The sequence below is a fragment of the Pseudonaja textilis genome, chromosome Z (genome assembly GCF_049901715.1).
Source record: "Pseudonaja textilis isolate UNSWEBS1 chromosome Z, rPseTex1.2, whole genome shotgun sequence".
NCBI classification, from domain to species: Eukaryota; Metazoa; Chordata; class Lepidosauria; order Squamata; family Elapidae; genus Pseudonaja; species Pseudonaja textilis.
This window is the reverse complement of record NC_142008.1, coordinates 115,690,300-115,714,003: the sequence shown is the minus strand read 5'-3', so window position 1 is coordinate 115,714,003 and position 23,704 is coordinate 115,690,300. Positions and strand designations below refer to the sequence as shown.

The 23,704-nt window shown below is 37.6% G+C and overlaps 1 pseudogene; it reads left to right on the top strand.

The window, feature by feature from the left end:
* The first annotated feature begins 120 nt into the window (after positions 1-120).
* Positions 121-23,471, top strand: LOC113452001 (vomeronasal type-2 receptor 26-like; annotated as a pseudogene).
* Positions 23,472-23,704: the final 233 nt, after the last annotated feature.

Sequence of the window (23,704 nt, the reverse complement as noted above, 5' to 3'; positions counted from 1 at the left end):
AAGTTCTACCAACATGTTTTGGCTTTGGAGTTTGCCATAAAAGAGATCAATCAAGACCCCCATATCTTGCCTAACATCACCCTTGGATTCCAAATCTATGATAGCTATTCTGATTCAAAGATGACCTACTGTACCAGTTTGGACCTGCTCTTCAAAGTACATGAGTTTGTTTTCAACTACCTATGCAGAGGCTCCCAAAACCTCATAGGAATTATTGGAGGACTAAGTTCTGATACTTCTTCACGTATGGCAGAAATTTTTCAGCTCTTCAAAATTCCACAGGTGGAAGCTAACACTAAGACTAATGGATTTATTGCAGATAAATATTTCTACTCTTCCTTTGACATTAATAATTGGATGGTTTAGAGATCAGGAGATATTTATGAGTCTATTACTCCCTGCAGGCATTAACTGATTCAAATAATTAAGATGATAACTATATATCTATCAATATTTATTAGAGATATCCACAATAATATTCATTGTAAATATAAATGTGATGCGTACAGTCTATATCTTAAGAAAAGAAGAACATTTGCAAACAACCAAATGGAAGTTTTAAATATTTCTCCCAGTTCCATTTGGAAGTAAATTGGATGCAATATGAATTGGAAAGATTTTTTTACAATATATGCTATTTATATATTTTTCTTTAACACACATAAGTGCTTAATAAACAGTGCATTGTCTGGGTCACTTATATCTAGTAATAATTTTCCAACTTCTAATTTCTACCTCTATTGTCTAACCACTGATAAAACAAATCCCATGTTAACAAACATTCTGTGTCTTCTTTGTCTTTCATCTTTACTGTTAACCTATCCATTTCTGCACAATCTAGTACAGGGGTGTCCAACCTTTCATCTTCCCTGGGCCACATTAGAAGATGAAAATTTGGTTTGGGCCGCACATAAAATAAAATAACAGTAACGATACCTGATCATCCCAAAAAACCATAGAAAACATAGTTAACATATTAAATTTATTTGGAAATGAAGTTAGTGAGATGTTTTTATTATTTATTATTAATTATTTATTAAAAATTATTTATTTTTTATCACGGTTTTTTTATCACAGTTTTTTTATCACAGTTTATTTTCTGGCCAAATTTTTTGGGGGTGGGGTGGAGAAAGCTCGCCCGCCTCATGCCTACCTCTCGTCCTGCAAATGGCCCGGCTCGATGAGGCAGGACTGGAAGGCAGAAGCAGCAGCAGTGGCGGGGGCAGTGGCAGCGGGGACAGGGGAAGAAGCAGTGGCAGGGGCAGAAGCAGCAGCGGTGGTGGGGGAAGAAGCGGCGGTGGGGGCAGAAGCAGCAGCAGTGGCAGGGGAAGAAGCGGCGGTGGGGGCAGAAGCAGCATCGTGGCAGGGGAAGAAACGGGCGGGGCAGAAGCAGCAGCGGTGGCAGGGGAAGAAGCGGCAGCAGGGGCAGAAGCAGCAGCGGTGGCAGGGGCAGAATCGGTGGGGCAGAAGCAGCAGCGGTGGCAGGGGAAGAAGTGGTGGCGGGGGCAGAAGCAGCAGCGGTGGCAGGGGAAGAAGCGGCGGCGGGGGCAGAAGCAGCAGCGGTGGCGGGGAAGAAGCGGCGGGGGGCAGAAGCAGCAGCGGTGGCGGGGGAAGAAGCGGCGGCGGGGGCAGAAGCAGCAGCGGTGGCGGGGGAAGAAGCGGCGGCGGGGGGCAGAAGTGGTGGCGGTGCCGGCGGTGGCAACAGCAGGAGGTGGCGCTCTGATGGCGCCCGCCTTTTCTCTTGCTGCTTGGCCTGGCACTCGCCCCGCCTCGCGCCTGCCTCTCCTCCTCGCTGGCTCTGGCACAAAGGTTGGGGTGGGCACTGGGCCACATTACGAGGCAAGCTGGGCCGCATGCGACCCCTGGGCCGTGGGTTGGACAAGCCTGGTCTAGTATTTTTCTAATTATATTTTCATCTGTAGGAGTTTCCTCATTCTTCCAATGCTATGCAAATCCAATTCTTACTGCTGTCAAGTTATGTAGTATGTTCCCTTTATCATATTTTTCTGGTATTATACCTGACAAAAATATTTCTGACTTTAAATCTATGTGTTTCTTTAATATTTTCTCTAATTTTCATCCATTTTTTTTGCCTTAGGGCATGTCCACCACATGTCATAATAGGAACCTCCAGTATCTGATTACATTTCCAACATTTGATGGACATGTTTTTAAAACATCTTAGGTAGCCTTACCGGTGGCAAATGCCACCTGTAAAACATTTTATACAGTCTTCTTTATACCTGACAAGTTTCCATTGTCAATGTATAATTTTTATTCCACAATTCTTGCCATTTATCTAATTCTATAGTATAGCCAAGGTTTTTTGCCCATACTGTCATTGTTCTTCATTTATTTGTTTTTCATATTTTTATTTACCATGCCCCTGTTTCCTTCCTTCTGTTTCTTCCTCTAGATTTCATATGGCTTGTTTGAATTAGGAATTCCTGCTGTATCACGTTCTCCATCTTTTTATTGTATGGTCCCTAATGAAGCTCTTCGGTACAAATGTTTAATCCAGCTCCTTCTGCATTTCAAGTGGAAATGGATAGGGCTTATCACAGTGAATAACCTAGATGGGGAACACTTTTTGTGAATCTTGGAGCCCCTGCTTTTGAAAAATAAGATTTGCTCTGAATTCACTGCAGGATTTGACAAAAATCAGCACTTTGGTAGCATTTCTAGTTGATCAATGAGGCAAGGAGTCATCTCAGCTTTTTTATTTTATTTTGTTTAAACAAATTTTATTAATTTTACAATTAAAAACAAATCAACAACACATACACAAATAGAAGAGCAAAAAAGAAAAGAAAAAGAAAAAGAAAAAGAAAAAGAAAAAAGAAAGGAAAAAAAAGAAAAAAAGGAAAAGGGAACATTTAAAAACATTCTCAATTTCAACAGTTTGTAAGATCTTTTCTCTTCTTGATTTATGCCATATACGCACACCTCATCCATATGTATGTTTATATATCACTCATATAGATTCGTCCTATACTTTTTTTTGCCTTATGATATAGAATCTGTCTTTATTCTAACCATTTATACCAGCAAATCCAATTGTTATAATATATTGAAAAATCTTTATTTTTTAAGGCTAAAGTTATTTGGTCCATTTCTGCACAGTCTAAGATTTTTTGGATGATCATCTGTTCTGTAGGTATGTGAGGTAGCTTCCAAAATTGAGCAAACGCTAATCTGGCCGCTGTTAATATGTGTATTGTTATGTACTTCACTTTTTTTGATAGCTGTTTATCGAAAATCCCTAACAGGAAGGACTCTGGTTTATACTCAATCTGTTCTTTTGTTATATATTCCAGCCAATTTCTAATTCTCTGCCACTATTTTTGGGTTTCTTTACAGGACCACCACTTATGAAAAAAGGTTCCATTTATTCTTTTACATTTCCAGCATTTCGGACTCATGTTGGGGCACATCTTTGCTAATCTTGAGGGAGAAAGGTGCCATCTGTAAAACATTTTATAAGCGTTTTCTTTATATGCTGCCGATTTTGTGATATTGTTTCTACTCCAGATCTTTTCCCATTCTATTAAAGTGATACTCCGTCCTGCTCCAGGCTATCATATTCCCTTTAACTGTCTCTTCTTCTAACTCTACTTCTAATAGATAGTTGTAAAATTTAGTTATATTTTTCTTGTCTGATCCTAGTAAGATTTTGTCTAATTGCTGGAGTTTATTGTTAATTCAGAATTCTTTCCTATCCTGTTTGTATCTACTATGAATTTGGAGATATACCGACTGATCAATTTTAAATCCCCGCGATTGCAGCTCTTGTCGTGATTTCAAATTTTCTTGTGTATCCAATAAATCCTTATATTTAATCATTTTGGTAATGTCCAAATTGTTTGGGTGAATCATCGCTTCCATTGTCGATAACCACATCGGTACTTTTAGGTAGTGTTTTTTCTGTATTTTTTTCCAATTGGTTAATAATGAATCTCTTGTTAAATGTCTATGGAAATATGTCTGTTTAACTTTCCCTACCTCCCATAAAAAGGCATGCCCCCCCTTCTGCAAATCATGGCCTTCTAACAATAATGTTCTCTTATTAATTAAATTCACCTAATCTTTTAACCATACTAGAGAGGCTGCCATATAACACAATTCCCAATTTGGAAGTGCCAACCCTCCCCTGCTCTTCAAATCCTGCATTGCCTTTAAATATATTCTAGATTTTTTTCCTTGCCAAATAAATTTAACAGTTATTTTGTTAAGTTCTTCAAAAAAATTTCTGTGTAGGTTAATTGGAATCGTCTGAAATAAGTATAAAAATTTTGGGAAAATATTCATTTTAATAGAAGCAATCCTGCCCAGTAATGAAAGTTGCAGTCTGCCCCATGATTCTAGATCTTTCTTTACTTGTTGCAACAATTTGTCATAATTATTCTGCTTAAGTGTCTTGCAATGTGGTGTCAGCCATATTCCTAAATATTTAACTTTCTTTGTCACCTGTATTCCCATAACTTCTTCTAAATCGTTTTTCTGTTAAACTTTTAGTCATTAGTTTTGTTTTCTTCCTATTAATTTTGAGTCCTGCTACCGGACTGAATTGTTCTAGTTCGTTTATCAATTTTTGTCCTCTTTCTATTGGTTCCTCCATAAAAAAAAACCATATCATCGGCAAATGCTTGTAATTTGTATTCTTCTTTCTTAATCTTTAATCCTTTAATCTCTGGGTTTTGTTTAATTCGTGTTAATAATGTTTCTAGAGAGACTATGAAGAGCAGGGGTGAGAGTGGGCAACCTTGTCTAACTCCTTTTTCTATTTTTATTGGGCGAGTATATTCCCCGTTTATTATAATATTAGCCTGCCGTGTATCATAAATTGTTGTTATGATGTTTTCAAATTTAGTGCCCAAATTCTTATTATAAATTTTTTGAATTAGAAATTGCCAACTTAAATTATCGAATGCCTTTTCTGCATCTAAAAACATAAGTGCAGTTTGTTTTTTGGGGTGGGCTTCATAAAATTCTAGAACATCTACTATTGTTCTTAAATTATTCCTTATCTGTCTAGTCGGGAGAAATCCATTTTGGTCTTCGTGTATATACAAATTTAAAATTCATTTCAATCAGTTAGCTATGATGGAGGTAAATATTTTGTAATCGGTGTTTAGGAGTGAAATTGGTCTGTAATTGGTAATATATCTAAGATCAGATTCCTCCTTTGGGATCAGCGAAATCAATGCTCCCCTCCATGAGTCCGGCATTCTGGCTGCCAATAAGACATTGTTAAACACTTCCATCATAAGAGGTCCAATTTGTTCTGCAATTGCCTTATATAATTCTCCCAGGATCCCATCTGGCGCCGCAGCTTTATTATTTCCCTGATTCTCTATTGCTGATTTCAATTCGGACCAAGTAATGTCTTTATTTAATAATTCTATCAATTCTTCCCCGATTACTTTATCTTTCATTTCATCTAAGTAAATTCTTATTCTATCTTCATTAATTTCTTCCTTTTTGTATAACTCTTCGAAGTATTTGTGTGCAATGTCTTTTTTCTTTTCTATCTCTTGTTGTATGTCACCCTTCTCGTCTATTAATTGGTAGATCAATCTCTTTTCTTACTTTTTTTTTAATTTATAAGATAACCATCTTCCTGGTTTATTAGCATGCTCAAAGTAAATTTGTTTAGTCGTTTTCAAATTTATTATCATTTTCTCTTGTTCAATTAAATTCAAATTATGTTTGACTGTCATTATCTGATTTTGTACTCTTTGATCTTTAGGGGTCTTTTGTAATTGAGTTTCTAATTCCTTAATTTGTTGTTGTAATTTATTTTGCTGAGCATATTTTTATTTATTTCTCATAGCATTATAAGAGATTATTATACCTCTTATTACTGCCTTCAATGTATCCCAAATATTTTGTTTCGAGGTTACACCATTATCATTATCCTTTAAAAAATAGTTTAATTCCTTCTTAAGTTTATTAGTATACTCTTTTTCTCTTATTAATTGGGTGTTTAATGTCCATCTTTTCTTTTCTTTTTTCCTACCCTTACAAGTTATTTGAATTGGATTGTGGTCTGCCCATTCATTAGGTAAAATTTTGATTCCTTTTATCTCGTTTGCTTTTTCCCCATTCATCCACGCCATATCAATTCGTGTCCATATTTGATGTGGGTTAGAATAAAATGTGAATTGTTTTTCTTCAGGGTATAGTCTTCTCCATAAGTCCACCAAATTTAACTCTTTCATCATTTCCTTACATGTCTTAGGAAACTCTCTTTTTCCCTTTTTACTCTTCCTCGCATTGCTATGGTCCTTTTGATAATCAGCAGTAGAGTTGAAATCTCCTATAATACAAATATTCCTTTTTTCAAATCCTATAATTTTTTGATGTAAATATTTAAAAAACTCTTTCTGATCTTCATTTGGGGCATAAATTACTACTAATAGAATTGAAATAGCATTAATCCAGATCTGTAAAACCAAAGTTCTTCCTTCAGGGTCTGACTAAACTAAATCTGCTTTCAGATCGTCTTTCACATATATTGCAATCCCTTTCTTTTTTCTTGTGTCTGGTGCAGTAAATAGCTTCCCTAGTTTCGGGCAGTCTAAGTATTTATGTGAGTTTCCTGTAGGCATATTATGTCGGCATTTTGTTTGATTAATTTAGCTATTATCCTTTTCCATTTTGTCATCGAATTTAAACCATTTATGTTAATGGATAGAAGTTTCTTTTCTTCTTCCATTTAATTAGTTCTGTTTCGCTCTTTGTCTCATGATAATTCCAGTCTCTCCTTGTGCTTGCTGGGGACTAGTTTCTTCTCTCTCCTGAGGTGGATAAACGTTCCTTTGGTTTCTTGAGGGTCCTTCTTTTTTGTTTCTGTGGTAACTGTGGTCTTCCTGTGAATTTCTTTCCAATTCCTCCTTACTACTCTGATCTAGTTGTTCATAAAAATCCTGAGCCCTTTCCATAGAGTCTATTTTAATTTTCCTTTCTTTCCAAGAAACTAACATCCCCTCCAGGATTAACCATTTAAATAGAATTCTTTTCTGATTTAGATTAGTAGCTAGAAATTTATAGTCTCATCTTATTTCTCTTACTTTCCTTGGAATTTGCTTAAGAATCCAAAGTTCTTTGCCTTTATACATAATTGTTCCATCTGGACATCCTAAATATTATATCCTGGACACTCCTTCTCGCAAAGCAAATGTGGACCTCTCTCAGACATTTATGGCATCTCGCATAGTTGGTGCTGACCCTATAGACTTCATCAAATTCCCTAAGTATATCATCTTTATCCTTTCCCAGTAGTCCGGCCAGTATTTCTGCCATTAGCTGCTCCAGGTCTTCTTCCTTGGATTCCTCAACATTCTGTAATCTCAAGTATGCAGCCACCTTGTCCATTTCTATGTAGACCAATGAGTCTTCCATTTCTTTGCTCACATTTTTTAGTTCTTCATCTATCCTTTCCAATTTCCTTTCTGTTCGTTCCATCCTTGTCTCTACTTCTTTTATCATTGCTTCATTTTTTTACAGGGCCTGTTGTAGTGTTCCAATTTTATCCTCTACATTAAGGATGTCCGCTTTCATTTCAGCTTTTAATTTCCCCATCTCCTCTTTTAGTTCACTAATATCTGCTCTTGTTTCATTATGATTTTTTATCATTATTTCTTGAAGTTTCATCATTGATTCTTGTAGGGTTAGCAAAAGTTGATTCTATATTGGCATTCGAGACATTAGCTTGTTTTTCCCCTGGTAGCGATTCTTCTGTGGTTTTTTGAACTGTGGGTGAAGCTGTTGCCAGGGTAGTTGTTAAAGTCGGGGTAGCCTTCCTTCCAGTTTTCAGAGCCATGGTCATTGTAGAAGTCATTTCTTTTAATATTTGTTTCTGTTGTTGGATTATATTAATTATATTATCCCAAATTACCATTCAGTATTATTACCCCTATATTAGAATTCCGGTATCTAGTTGTTTAGTCCACCTATCTACTATGTAGCTGTATTCTGTATTCTTAACTAGTAACTGAAATATATAAATATATGTTATTTTTAATCCTAAATTCTCAATCACGTATACAATTTTATGAAGTCTATGTTCAAATACTATGCAACACTATATAACATTCCATATAATAAATATATATAATAAATAGTATATCAAATCTAACCAAGTTTAGATTTTGTAAGTTTATAAGTATTGTAAATATATATGTATTCTTATCTAACCTTATCTAACCCTATTTTGAGTATTAGATATTCTAAGTATTCTTAGTCACCAGTATTCTTGAACCTAAACAGTATTATTTTTTTCCCCAATAGATTGGTTATAATCACACACTGTTATACTATTAAAACATTAAATATTAAATATTAAGTCTTATACTTATTGATTAAATAGTTCTTAACCTTCTTGCTTTCCTTTCAGACTTCTGACAGACACTAGTGCAAAAAATTATAACTTGCCAATCTTCCTCTCCACCGTTAAGCTCTTCCTGCCACCTTTTTCTCCACCGATCTTATGAACTGTCACTTACTCACTTTTCACATCAGAGGCAATCCGGACTTTGGAGCCGCCATTGATAGGAGGCTGTCTCTTGCATATTGGACTCTGGAGGGCTCTTCTTCGCTGCTGGGGGGTTGCCTTCCTCAAACTGCAGCCCGAGTTTACCCCACACTGACACGAATCTTCCCGGGATTCGAGCACCCTCTGGGGATCGCACCAACCACAAAAAGAGATAAGCTGAAATCTCAGATGGGCTTCTGCACCTCTACTCATCCTTGCCTTGCCACCGGAAGTCCATCTCAGCATTTTTAAAGAGAAAAAAGCCCAGGCAATTATTGTATATGGTGAAAACATAACTGTGAAGTGGTTGGCTTTAGCACTGCTACTAGGAGTTTATTTTATAACTGATCCGACTTACAATGGGACTTTGTCTACCTCAAAGGTGTGGATTACAACTGCTCAGAATGACTTCACTTTACATCTCCTGCAAAAGTCATTTCCAATGCAAATCTTTCATGGAGCTCTTGCCTTCATGTTTCATACAAAACAGCCACAAGGATTTCAGAATTTTCTTAAGACAATCAAACTTCCTAACAGGAAAAGAGAAGGTTTTATTTCCAGTTTTTGAGAACAAGCTTTTGAGTGCACAAATGGTGTGTGTCAGGGAGAGGGGCCCCTGGAGAGTCTTCTTGCACCTTTCTTTGAAATGAGCATGACAGGGCACAGTTACAGTATCTACAATGGGGTTTCTGCTCTGAAACATAGCTTGCATGCAGCTCTTATATCACAATCCATCCTTCAAGCTATGGAGAGTTATAAAAAAGTGGAACCTTGGCAGGTAAGCTTCCTCAATTTTCTTTTTAATTGTCTAGAAAATGTAAGAGACTGGCTCACGTTGCTTCAGTCCAGCCTAGCCAATGTGACTTCAGCCTGGTCTTTCCAGTGTGAAGAGGAAACATGCCAGCAGTTTGGACAAGCTGGCCATGCCCATCCAGTTGGCCACAGAAGGCATCAAGCAGACCTTCTCCACTCAGTCGGCCATGCCCACCCAGTTGGCCACACTCACCCAGCCACCTGATGCGTCCCTCAGTGAAATTGAGTTTGACATACTCCTGGACTAGAATACAGATTGTCCTTGAGTTACAATCACAACTGCCCAAAATTTCTGTAGCTAAGTGAGCATATTAAGGGACATTTGCTCCATTTTATGACTTTTCATGTCACCATTATTAAATGAACCACTGCAGTTGTTAAGTTAGTAACGTGGTTGTTAAGTGAATCTGGTTTTCCCAATGACTTTGCTTGTCAGAACGTTGCAAAAGGGGATCATGTGATAATGGGAGACTGCCACCATCATAAATATGATCCAATTGCCAAACATCTGAATTTTGATCACATAACCATGGGGATACTGCAATGGTTGTAAGTGTGAAAAATGATCATGTCACTTTTTTCAGTGCCTTTGTCACTCTGAACAGTCACTAAATGAAGATAAGTCGAAGACTACCTTACAACTGAAGGACCTCAAGTACCTGCCATTCCAATATTCGTCAAGCTTGTTTATTTCATTCAACTTATGTGCTACCCATCTCATTACCCAAAACAATTCAACAATATAATAAAATTATAAATATAAAAAGATTAAAATTATTGAGTCATATTGTATAGGACAATCCATGCTTTTTTTAAACAAAAAATAAAGCTTGTTGTTTAGTTCCTGGACATTTCATTACCAAAATAAGTAACATTTCAGCAGGGTTTTAGGTGAAGTGTTTTGTTCAGTTTCTTTCTGTTTATATGGGTCCTATGAAGTGTTGTGGTCGGCTGGTCATGTGAATGGCTGTTTGTGAATGTTGTGGCTCACCGGCGGCTAGCAGAGCTGGCAGCAGAGTCAGACAGTGAGGATGTTGGGGAGGAACATGGGCCAGCCTGGAGGCTGAGGAAGGCTTGGATGAGGGCTCTGCATCAGAGGCAGAGATGGGACCAGGACCATCTGACAATTATCAGCTGCCTTTGGAGTTGGACAGCAGTGAGGTGGGGGAGCATCTGGATCCGGTTCCCAGCCTGGGCATGTAGAGAGCTGCCAAAAGAAAAGAATAATTACAAACTAAGGGTCAACATGGAAGTAAAGCCAAAGGTGGATTGTGAATGGCCCCTTCCAGAGGGATTAAAAGAGGAGCAAAAAGTGTAGGGCTTTTGCAGGAAACAATTTGTTCATTGCAGCAGTGTGAAGATCTGTCTCAGAGACACTGTGCCAAGCCCTTCCTTGTCAGCACTGCATTTGAAAATATTTACTTGGTAGCTCTCCAAGGTCTGTGCTCCTAATTGGAACCTTGAAAGACTGTTTGCCAGGCCTTTGGCTGAATGTGAATGAAAGAAATTCACCTTCATTTAATAAAGGGGTTTTTACCAGGACAAAGTGTCTACTTAGTGCTTTGGGGGGAAGCCTAGGTCAGAACAGTGAAGCTCAAAATTCATCCAGTGAGGAGGTGATTGGTGATTCTGTCCCTGATTAGTGGTTCAGGTGGTCCCCAAATTGTTATACAATAAAAGTAGTTTCATTCTTTAACTATGGTTTCTGAATTGCTAATGCTCCCAGGGCTATCCATGGGCATTGCTTGAAAGAACATAGGATGAATATTTCAAACCTTTCCCTTATTCATCTCTTTTTGAAACTTCACTCATTTCTACAGAGAATTTTCTTTAACAACTGCTGGAGATGAAATTACTTTGAATGAGCAGGGAAAATTAGAGGCTGGATTTGACATTGTGAACTTGATCACTTTCCCAAATAATTCTTATATCAGAGTCCATATTGGAGAAATGAACCCACATAATTCTCTAGGGAAAGCCTTTTTGATTAATGAGGAGAGAATCCAGTGGCAACCAGAATTTACTCAGGTATATTAATCATTACATTGTTTAAATGACAAAAATCATGTACAACCTTTGCCATGGCTAGATATTATGTCACAGACCCCCAAGTATAATTTGAGATTTTATACAGGAACTGTAAAAGATCATCTGAGACAGGCAGATCACTAGCAGAATAACTAAATTCCAGTCATACAGAGCAGGTCCACTCAGCTGTCATTGATAGCTGAACGGCAAAGAGCTATCTGCCCTTAATTTCATATACAAATGTAAATGGTCCAAGACTTAAGGTTTCTTTTCATGTTGGAACAAGATGAGCATCCTCATCTTCTCTAAATGTACTGAATTACAATGGGATTCCCAACACAACCCCATCTATTGTCTGTAAATAGATAGGAAAATGAGATGATAGATGATGATTGATAGATAGATAGATGATAGATAGATAGATAGATAGATAGATAGATAGATAGATAGATAGATAGATAGATAGATAGATAGATAGATGGATGATAGATGATATATAGATAAATAGATAGATAGAAAAAAGATAGATAGATGATAGATAGAAAGATAGAAAGATAAATGAGACAGAGACAGAGACAGACAGACAAACAGACAGACAGACAGACAGACAGACAGACAGACAGACAGAGACAGAGACAGAGATAGAGACAGTCAGATGTTAGAGATATAGAGTGAGTGAGTGATTGACTGACAGATTGGTTGGTTGATTAATTTTACTGATCTCCAGACTTTTTGAATAGTTGCCACCTCATTCCTTATGCAATGACACTTGTCCACCTGGATATAGAAAAACAAAGAAGGAAGGGGAGAAATTTCGCTGCTATGATTGTGCTCCATGTCCAGAAAGGATGATATCAAATCGGATGGGTAAGATGCATCACATTAAAGCAAATCTCAATTATTTTGCCACACAGTTTTGTCTCTATATCATCCATGACTCCAGGCCCAATTGGAATCTTACTCAAATAGGGGTGGGATGGGACACAAGTAGGGATGATAGGACACAATAGGTAAAGATCACAACTATCTCTTAGCACAAATATCAAATTAAGAACTACACAATATATTTTCATCTTTTGGCCAACCATTGAGGCTTTATGGTTTAATAGCTGTTGATCTGTTTGTGGTTTATTTTATCATATTTTTGACTAGTTTCTCCTCTGAACACTTTATGGTGGTCCAACTAAGGCTAAATAAAGAGAGTCTTACTCTGATTCTTTCTGAGAGTTTCTCTGTTAATTTTTGGCTCTTGAGACATATAAATACTATACATCTACTTGAATGTTTTCTACCTACAGGCCACTATTGAGTCTTTACTAAAGTGGAAGATTTTATCACTTACTGTCACTGAATTCACCCTGTTTTGGGTACTAGACTGTTATGTCCCACCTTCAAAAATAAACAGATAAGGCTGAAAGCAGCAGTCCTCGCAAATACAGGCAGCAACCAGGAATCTTCACTGATAACAGCTGTAGTTAGCCTCCACAAGATAGTCCAAGTTAATAGTTCCAATAAATCCAAGTCCCAACAAGATATTTCAGGTTTAAATCCTCCAAGCCAAAGTCTTTGGTTCTCCTTGCAAACAGTTTGTTCCCGACAGCGTGCAGAGTCATCCCTCTTCCTTTTATAGAGCAGCAGCTAATTAGTCTAATTACTGATCTGCCCTCCCCCTGTGCTCCCGTTGGTTTCTTCTCGTCAGGAGACGCCTGCTTCTGACATCCACCCAGCGATTATCTAAATTATTACTTTCACCTGAAGACTCCATAAGTTCCTCATTATCAGCCGTTCCCGGCTGATAACCCGATTGAGAAGCCGAGGAGGTTGAAGGTTCAGGCCGGTCCTGCAAATCAAATGTCCTCCCTTGTAACATTCTCATTCAAAACTGCAAGCAAAACTGTTAGGACTCCCTTTTGAAATTCAAACAGTCATTTCACGATCAAATCAAACTAAAGGGAGTAAGTTCTCATTCAAAACTGCAAGCAAAACTGTTAGGACTCCCTTTTGAAATTCAACAGTCATTTCACAATCAAATCAAACTAAAGGGAGTAACGTTCCCTGGTTCTGATGTCAATCCACGATCTAACAGTCATCAGATTCAAAGTTCCTAACAGGATTGGACCTTCCAATCACAACACTAGACATTGGGAGTTTCTGTCATGTCATTATTACTAAAGAAGGACTCCTGAGAAGGTAGCTCTAAAAATAGTGGAACAAATTTATGTATTTTCTTTATTTTCAGACATAGAGAATTGTATTGTTTGTCTAAAGGATCAATTTCCAAACCAAGCTCATGATGAGTGCATTCTAAACACACTGAATTTCTTCTCCTTTGAAGAGCCACTGGACATAACTCTGATGTCTCTGGCTCATCTCTTTTCCCTGGTCACAGCTTTGGTGTTTTCAATCTTCATTAAGCAATGGGACACTCCCATTGTCAAAGCCAACAATCACAACCTCGCCTATCTTCTACTTGTCTCCCTCTTTCTCTATTTCCTTTGCTCAGTTCTGTTCATTGGACACCCCAATAAGGTGACATGCCTCCTCCGACAAACAACATTTGGCATCATCTTCTCTATTGCTATTTCGTCCATTTTGGCCAAAACCATCATAGTCATCGTTGCATTTCTAGCCTCAAAGCCAGGAAGCCTATTTCACAAATGGGTGGGCCAAAAGTTGGCCTATTCTATTGCCTGGTTCTGTTCCTTCCTTCAAGCAGGTATTTGTATTGTTTGGCTGAGTACATCTCCCCAATTTCCACATTTGGACATGGAGACTCTCCGTGGAGAAATCGTAGTAGAATGTCATGAAGGCTCCATCACCATGTTTTACTGTATTTTGGACTACTTGGGCTTCTTGGCTCTTCTCAGTTTCACTGTGGCCTTCCTAGCCAGGAAGTTGCCAGACAGTTTTAATGAAGTCAAGTTCATCACTTTCAGCATGTTGGTTTTCTGCAGTGTTTGGCCGACCTTTGTCCCCACCTACCTGAGCACCAAAGGGAAGTACATGGTGGCCGTGGAGATCTTCTCTATCCTGTCTTCCGGTGCTGGCTTACTGGGCTGAAGATACATCCCCAAAATCTATATAATTGTACTGAGGCCTGAACTCAACAATAGAGAGCGTTTAATACATAAGAAATTGAAAAAGGACAGGTTTGAATTTTGATCAACCCAATTAAACTCTTCTATGCATACAACTACATTCATAAATATGAATAAGCAAGTAATCTGAGGAAGCTGTGCGCATGTTTCAAACAAATTCCACTAGTACACACAAGAGCTGTTTTCCAAAGCACTAGAAGACAAGATAAGAAACAATGGATGAAAACTAAACAACCAACCTAGAACGAAGGATAAAATTCCTGAAGTGGGAACAATCAATCAGTGGAACAGCTTGTCTTTAGAAATTGTGGGTGCTCCATCAGTGGAGACTTTTAAGAAGAATTTGGATGGTTGTTCATCTGAAATGGTATAGGGTCAACTGTTTGTGAAGAGGGTTGGATTAGATGACCTCCAAGGCTACTTCCAGCTGTGATGTTGTATGTTCTAAGGTGAATCTTTTAGAAAATAAATTACCAATTTATTTGGTAATAAAGTATGAACAAACTTGACTGAATTTGCTTTTTATCTTATAATTCTTCAGAAGTGGGTCTTTGGGGGAGAGACTATATTAACACTTCAGGCGAGAAATCTTCCATATAATTTAATTAAATTGTTCTATTTTGGATTTCAATGTTTTGCAAACCAATTCTAGTGCTAACAAAAACTGTCTCTACATGTCTCAATATTAAGGTAGACATTAGAAACAACAGACTGTGAACAATTATCAAGATTCATTAAATATTGTTGAGTGATTTTTCCCATTTCTCAAAACCATTGACTAATTGGGTTTTGTAAGCAAAGCTCATAATATACCCAATATCAAACTCTTAATCTCACCCTCAATTCAGGACCCAAAGCTTGTGAGTTGTATTGTTCCATTTGAGCAATTATTTTAATGAATGTCTCTTGTTAGCAGAGCAATTTAAATATACATAAAGAAATATGTCTTTGTCTTGGTGAAATCAAGTATAACCAGATGTAACTCTTGCCTTTTTGTGGTTTTACTGTGTAGGCTAGAACAGTGGTCGGCAACCAGTGAGCCCTGGCCAGCTGGTGGTCTGCAAGAAAATTTTGGTGGTCTGCAGAGAAAGGTCATCCCCAGAGCACCCCTCAAAACAATTAATCCAGGCTGTGCAGGAACACAAGGCTGCGCCACCCACATGGCCCATGGGAACCCACCCTGCCCATTGACTCCTTACCAGGAAAACTTGCCTGCTAAGTTGCTATTTTTTCTTTTTCTGACCATTAGCTCTTCTGCTGTGCCGGGAGATTTAGATTAGTTAGAAAGTAGGAAATCATTTAATTTCTTACTTTCTAGCTAATCTTTAGGTCTTCGGCTCTGCTTTTAAGCAGAGCTGAACCTTCCATAGGACTGAAGTAGTGCAGACTCAGGTAGCCGATGGCAGAAACACAGATCTCTAAGTGAATCTGTGATTCTTTGAGAAACTCAATCTTCCTGCCTGCTTTGCCTGATTCTGAGTAAATGTTGCTCTTTTTTAATTAAAAAAAGTCATTATTTACATACATGGTGTGTTGTGAGTTAATTTTGGGAATTTGTTTGCTAGCAAATTTTATGGGTTTGTTGCAAGCAAATGTTATGTGACAGGCTCAGGTAGCCAATGGCAGAAAGTTAGATCTCTGAATGAATCTATAATTGTGTGAGCAATTCAATCTGCCTGCCTGCTTTGCTTGATTTTGGGTAAAAGTTGCTCTTTTTTATAAAAAAAAATCAATATTTATATAAATATAATATTTACCTACAAGCCATGCCCATCCAGTATTATGACCACCAAGCCACACCCACAAATTAGTCCACATGACCGCAGAACTGGTTGTTAAGAAATTTGAATCCCACCCCTGCCCGTGTGTTTGTGTGTGTGAGAGAGAGAGAGAGAGAGGCGGGGGGGAGAAAGAAAGAGAGGGAGAGGGAAAGATTAGATCAGATCTCTCCCCCCAATGGCTGCAAGCCACTGCCAGACAAAATTCGTACTAGTGGGCCCCAGGATTTAAAATTATGAGTTTGGTTGTCCCTGAGGTCGAAAAGGTTGGTGACCCTAGAAAACAAAGAAATAGAACAGGATGGCAGCACAAATTGGACTCAGGTAAAACAACCAAAGCACTTTGAAGATACGAGTTTATTTTATTTTATTTATATGTATACAAGCAATAATACAATAATACTGCCTTGAGAAGCAGCATGAAAAGTAAGAAATAAAGTTAACAAATAAAATTAATACAAATAAAAATTACAGAATATTCTGGATTCCTAGAATGATCCAAATTATTTTATTTATTTATTATTTTATTTATTTACTCGATTTTTATAGCTTCCCACTCAACCAAGTGACTCTGAGCCAGCTAAAGTAATTGAATAACTAAGGAATTTGCTCAGCAACTTATGAGCAAAAGCAAACTGGGGTTAACATATCTTTGGCCCATTATATTGCAAAGAAAAAACAGAGGAAAAGTTAGATACAGAGGAAATTGTAGCAAGATGTTGAAATCTTTTAGAGCACTGTTTCTCAACCTTGGCAACTTTAAGATAGGAAGACTTCAATCCCCAGGTATCCCAAACTAGCCATGCTGGCTGGGGAATTTTGGGAGTTGAAGTCCATATATCTCAAAGCAACAAAGGTTGAGAAAAAGTGTTTTAGAGACATCCAACCATATGACTTTACTGTTGTTTATTCCTTCCCAGTAGATCAAAATAATGGCCACACTAGCTATAAGATATTGGGAGTAAATAGAAACAATTTGGCTTTCTTGACCACAGATTGAGACATTCCAGATCATGGGAGTGTCTGTATCATAAGGCTGGTGCCAAAAGAGAGAAGGCATATTGCCAAAGTTGCACCAAATGTTATTGTTTAAAGAAGAGCCAAAGTATGCCAATCTATGGGATCTAGTGCAATAGGAAAAAACCTCTGGATAACAGTATTCTAAATTCACCCAGAAGCATATTGGGGGCAGAATACGTTGCACCATCACAATGGTATACATTGAAGGTGCACACTGGCCTAGCTAAAAGTTCAAACAGTTGTAGGTATTTTTGTGGTTATTGTTTTTACAGCACCCATGCATGGAGTGCATGGTGTTAATCCAATTGGAAAGTGATGTAAGGATGATTGACCATGACAGAAACCTCCAAATTCCACTCAACAAATCATCTGCCAAATTATAGACCTCAAGACCAGTTCATCAAAGTCCCAAAGCAAATAGAAAAATTTTCTTGTGGGATCTTACAAACATGTTTACTTCAGCATTTCTACAAGTAAACTTGACAACATCTAGTTACCATAGACTCTACGATGAAGACAATGCTACAGTGGCTCTCAAGATAATTCTGAATGAAATACCAGCAGCAAGCTTTAGAATAGATATAAACTTCCAGTATAATTTTCCTAGCTGAGGTCCTTTCATCTAAACTGGTTGAAGTGTTCCACAGCCATTGCAGAGACTTAAGAGAACTGCTGCCAAATGTTGGGGGCTTCAAGATTTTGCGTCTATTTGCTGTTCACATCACAAATAATATTTTTAGAGTGTTGATCATCAAATGCCTATTGGAGTGGACAGATTCTACCAAATTTCAACAACTGGGGCTACCTACAAGGTCCCACCCATGTAAGATATATGAGGACAAACATCTTGAAGGGAATATATAAAACTATTAAAATTCTGAAAAAAAAACATAAAGATATTGTGGTAGACAAAGTTGGTCTAGTGCTTTCTTACATTATAAGTGAAGAAAGAGCTTAAAAATCAGGTATTTGAATCAATGGCATCTCTGTCCAGTCATACTTTGAGTATCCAGGCATCCAGGCATACAAGAAGTTTAAGATTAGGAACAGATCAATTCCTGAGGTGTGACATCTCAACATATGTAGCAGTTTGTCTCCTGATATCTTTAAATCAAGGCTTCTGGAACACCACTATAGTAGAAGTCAAATGAGCAGGAATGTTGGGGATTATTGTCATATTACCATTTCTAGAATTGGCCATGAAGGTACAACCTCTTAAGTGCACTGTAGATAAAGCAATTGAAATTCCGCAGGAATGGTACCAAGAGGGAGAACTTCTCACTGGTGGATTGATGTCTCATTTCCATTACCTCTTCCCCAAAATTATTTTCAATATACATCCTTCTGAGGAATCGGTTAACATCCCATTGTAAGTTATCACTATTTTACCTGATTTTAATCTAATCCTGCTCTCTTCTTTCCATCTCTGTAAAACACAGAGGTTCTATCAACATATACATGTTACAACATATCAAAATATGATAGGCATATCCTTTACAGCAACTTGATAAATAGACTAGTGCAAACAGCTATCTATTGTGAACTGAAGCCTTTTCCTGCTTAGAGAAAAAAAGCACCAACCCTAATTCACCTTAACATAAAAGGCTCTTTAATATTTTAAATATACCTTTTTCTATTCTCAACCTTTCCTTTGACCATTAGATCTAACAATGCATTGACAGTGGAACAGAAAATAATTTCCAAAACTTTCGGGAGGCATTTTTTAATGTCTGTAATTTTTTTATGTACTTATTAGACTTTTGAGGGCAAAATGTTCAATTTTTACAACATTGAATAGTATTGGATATATTGTGCAGGAATTAATAAGGTGAATGTGGTCTAATTATAGATCAAATGAAAGTTTATAAATGGAAAATTTTAGATGAAAATAATCTCTCCTTTCTAAAGGCAGGAAAAAATTGGGAGTTTTGGGTAGATCTCTTTTGCATGACATCTATTCAGCAATTTCATGAATTTATATCTCCCTTTTGTAAAGACTTCCATTGTTCCTCCAATTGTTCCAAACAGAACCCATGACATTATACTCAACCACGCAGAAGAACTTTGATTTAACTTTTCTGGGTATCGCAGTTTAAGAATTTCTTAAAGCATACAGTTAAACAATCCACTTTATAATGGACATGAATCTTGAATCCACAGACAAACTGGAAATTCAACAATATAATATGTCCAATATATACAATTCAGGAACAGTCTAAGAAAGCAAAATCACAATATATTTACTTTGTTTTCAATGACTTATGATTTTTTTTTCTCACTACATATCTCTTTAATAGCACAATGCATAGCACAATTCTCTTTTGAAGCAAATCATTTATTTTCAGTGTGGTGACAAAATTCTATCAACATGTCTTGGCTTTAGTGTTTGCTGTGAAAGAGATCAACAAGGATCTTTACATCTTGCCCAACATCACTCTCGGATTCCACATCTATGACAGCTACTCCGATGCACTAATGACCTATCGTACCACTCTGGACCTGCTTTTTAAAATGCATAAAATTGTTTCCAACTATATTTGTGGAACTGAAAAGAAAATTGTAGGAATCATTGGAGGGATGAGCCCTGATACGTCCATAAGCATGGCAGAAACTTTGCAGCTTTTCAAATTTCCACAGGTTGGAGCTATAGATTAGGCAAAATGAGACAACTTACCATGGTCAACTCATTACAGCCAACTTGCCGTTACCAATTGCCCTGGCCAACTTACCACAAGACAATTCACCACAAGACAACTCAATTTCTAAATAATAATAATAATAATAATAATAATAATAATAATAATAATAATAATAATAGTAGTAGTAGTAGTAGTAGTAGTAGTAGTAGTAATAATAATAATGGAGTGGATCTAGAGTACAGTTATTTTGCATTATGTTGTCCCAGAGCAAGATGGTGGTGGTGATGGCAAATTGTCTCAGATTAAGATTGATGGATTTGTGAAATTACTATCACACAGATTATCAGATCTATATTTTTCCCTTCAAGGTACAATTTCATTGTTCATCAGTGAAGAGATGTAGAATGGATAAGAAACAATATAAGGTGTAGAGTGTGATTAATATCAATGTTGCTTCAGCCTATGGCTGCTTTCAGCAATTGTAAGAGGAAGCAACACATAGATAATTCTAAAGCAAAGTCTGAATGTGCGTGGTCATGCTACTTATCATTAACAGTCTCATTGTTTTCAGTTCATATATTTTAAGCATAATGTGCACAAATATCTGAGTTTTATATTGGCAGGAGGGAGAACAACATTGGAAGAATGGTTAAACTAGCAAGAGTTAAAAAAAAATCCTAAAAATTCAAACCTTGGTTTAGCTACAACAAAAGCTCTGAACTACATGGATGAGAGCAGTGGTGGGCTGCAATTTTTTAAACAACCGGTTCTCTGCCCTAATGACTGGATGGATGGGTGTGGTTGGATGGTCATAAGACTGAGTGAGCATGGCCAATGTGTTGTCACCCACATTGAAGGGCGCTTAGCTTCGCCCAGCCTCTTGTGACCATGGGAATGCTGCAACGGTCATAAGTGTGTAAAAGAATCAAAAGTCACTTTTTTCAGTGCATTGTAACTTTGAATGGTCATTAAATGAACTGTTGTAAATCAAGGATTACCTATACAAAAATATAAAAAGCATCTCTGCTTGCAAAAAGCTGCCCTAAATACCAACCATTAGATTAGAGATGGGGGAATACACACTGAAGATCAATGAGTCACAGCTGTCATGGAAAGCTAAACCATTCTGTCTGAATACCTTCCTTTTCCTCAGCAATACCTGCAACCCAGAGTTACAAATCAGGCAGGCTGCCAGAGCACATTGAGGAATTAAAATAGTTAAAATACAGCCAACTCTTGCTCATAAAGGGAAACCCTTTAGCAGAGGTGACATTTAAGCTCTCCAGAAAATGGGTGGGTATATTTGGGCACATGCCCTCAGAAAGACAGTTTAAAAAAATCAGACAGAGTGCTTGCATCCTGTCTCTCAGCCATTTCTTCTATGACTATGCCAACCCTTCTGTAAATAGCTGTTCAAGCCCAAGAATAAAAGTACCTCTAAAAACTCGGGGGTGGGGGAGGACTCCAGAGAAGTTCAGCTACAGACAGAACGTCTAGGCTGCCTGAACCATTATGGCTGTTACCAGAGGCAGCTTAACCCAGAAGCAGTTTCTGAAAACACTGAAAGAAGTGGGGGCAGCAATTAAGATAAGGATTAGGCTAGAAATACTGACACACTAGAATCTTTCTATTCTGTGCTCCTTGCAGGATTAGCCCTGGGAAGTGGGAAAATATTTCTTTCAAAAACTGGTTCTCCAAACTGCTCAGAAAATTAACATACACTTCTGGAGAACCAGTGGAACTGGTAGCAGCCCATCTTTGGATGAGAGATAGATAGACAGACAGATATATAGACAGATTACTCATTCCTCTTTCTTTCTTTCTTTCTTTCTTTCTTTCTTTCTTTCTTTCTTTCTTTCTTTCTTTCTTTCTTTCTTTCTTTCTTTCTTTCGATTTCCTATGGCTCATTTCAATTGGCAGCGAGTGATGAATCACCTTTTTATCGCATGGGCCCCAATGAAGCTCTCCAGTATGAGGGTTTAATTCAGCTCTTTCTGTACTTTGGATGGAAATGGGTAGGGCTGGTCATTGTAGATGATGAACATGGAGAACATTTCATACAAACTCTGGAGCCCATGCTCTCCCAAAACAAAATCTGCTCCGAATTCACTGAAAGGGTTGAGAGAAATTTTCATTTTTATGAAGTATCTGGAATAGTTGAAGAAGCTGTGAGGCACATTACTTTGTTCACAAAGAAAGTAGCAAATGCAGTTGTTATATATGGAAAAAATATAGTCTTTATGTGGCTGGCCTCTACTATACTTGTGACCACAATTGTTTTTTCATCAAATTTTAATTCTTCAGATACAAAAAAAGTGTGGATCACGATGGCCCAAAATGACTTTATATTACATACCTTACAAAAGGCTCTTGATATGCAAATGTTCCATGGGGCCATTTCCTTCTCAATTAGCAAAAAATAACTTCCAGGTTTCCAACAATTTTTACAGGCTGTCAACCCATCTGAGGCAAAGGAAGATGGCTTTATTAGAGATTTCTGGCACCAAGCTTTTGACTGCATACCATCCAATAATGGTGCTTCTCAAGATGAGGAATGTACAGGAGAGGAAAGATTGGATGACCTTCTCGCACCCTTCTTTGAAACCAGACTGCTTAGCCATAGTTACAGTATCTACAATGCTGTCTATGCTGTGGCTCAAGCCTTACAAGCTGCTCAAACAGTTAGGATACATCCGATGATACGAAAAGACAGGGTTCAAGTGCAATCAAAAAGAATAGCAGCCTGGCAGGTAAGAGTTCCACTTTCTCAATTCTCTTTTAAAAGATTGGCAGGACTTAAAAAGTCAACAGCTCATTGTAGTCCAACTTTCTAAACATCTCTGATGTTCATCTTTCTTCAACGTTCATACATTACAAATGTTGACCCACTGAAGACATTATCTACACATCTCTTTTCACACCAAAAAAACTGCTATTCAACTTTCTTCTGCCTTTTTAGTTCTCTGCACTAGATTTGCTTCTTCTTACTCTTTCCAACTTCTTTTCTGAGTTATCAGTGAACAATATCAATGAGTACCCTCTTTCTTATAACGTAGAATATGGTTAGATAATACTATTAAATTGCCTCAGTGCTTCATATTTTTTTTATTCCTGAGTGGGGAAGGGATTCAAATTTCAAAAAGTGTAGTGGTCAATCAACCAGTAGAATGGCTTGTCTTCAAAAGCCGTGGATGCCCCATCACAAGAGACTTTAAAGAAGAGACTGCACACTTGTTGGTTGGACCAGATGAATTCTAAGGTCCATTTCAACTTTGTTATTCTATGTTCTCTTTAACCCTTTGTCTTTTTTGTCTTCTGCAAGCTCCACCCATTTCTGCAGAGAATTTCCTTCAACAACAATGCTAGAGATGAAATTAAATTAAATGAAGATGGAGCATTACAAGCTGGATTTGACATTTTAAACCTGGTCACTTTCCCAAACAACTCTTACATCAACATCCCAACTGGAGAAATGGATCCAGAAGCTCCTCCAGGAAAAAGCTTCCACATACATCCAAGCAAAATCCAGTGCCATAATGGATTCACTCAGGTACCATAACATCAATTAAAATGGAGGTGGTTTACCTGAACGCCATTTTTCCTTGTTAGGCAAGACAGGTCAGGATGGGTGATACTCTCCGTTAGCTGCTTAGGACTGAGTCTATGTAAAAGGCTTATTAGCCTAGCTCTCCCCACTCTGGGTAACTCCTCCCCAGTTCTATGAAGTCATTGCAACAGACCGAATTGCCTCTAAGAAAGGGAAGAAACAACAAAAGCGTTATTGGAACCCCC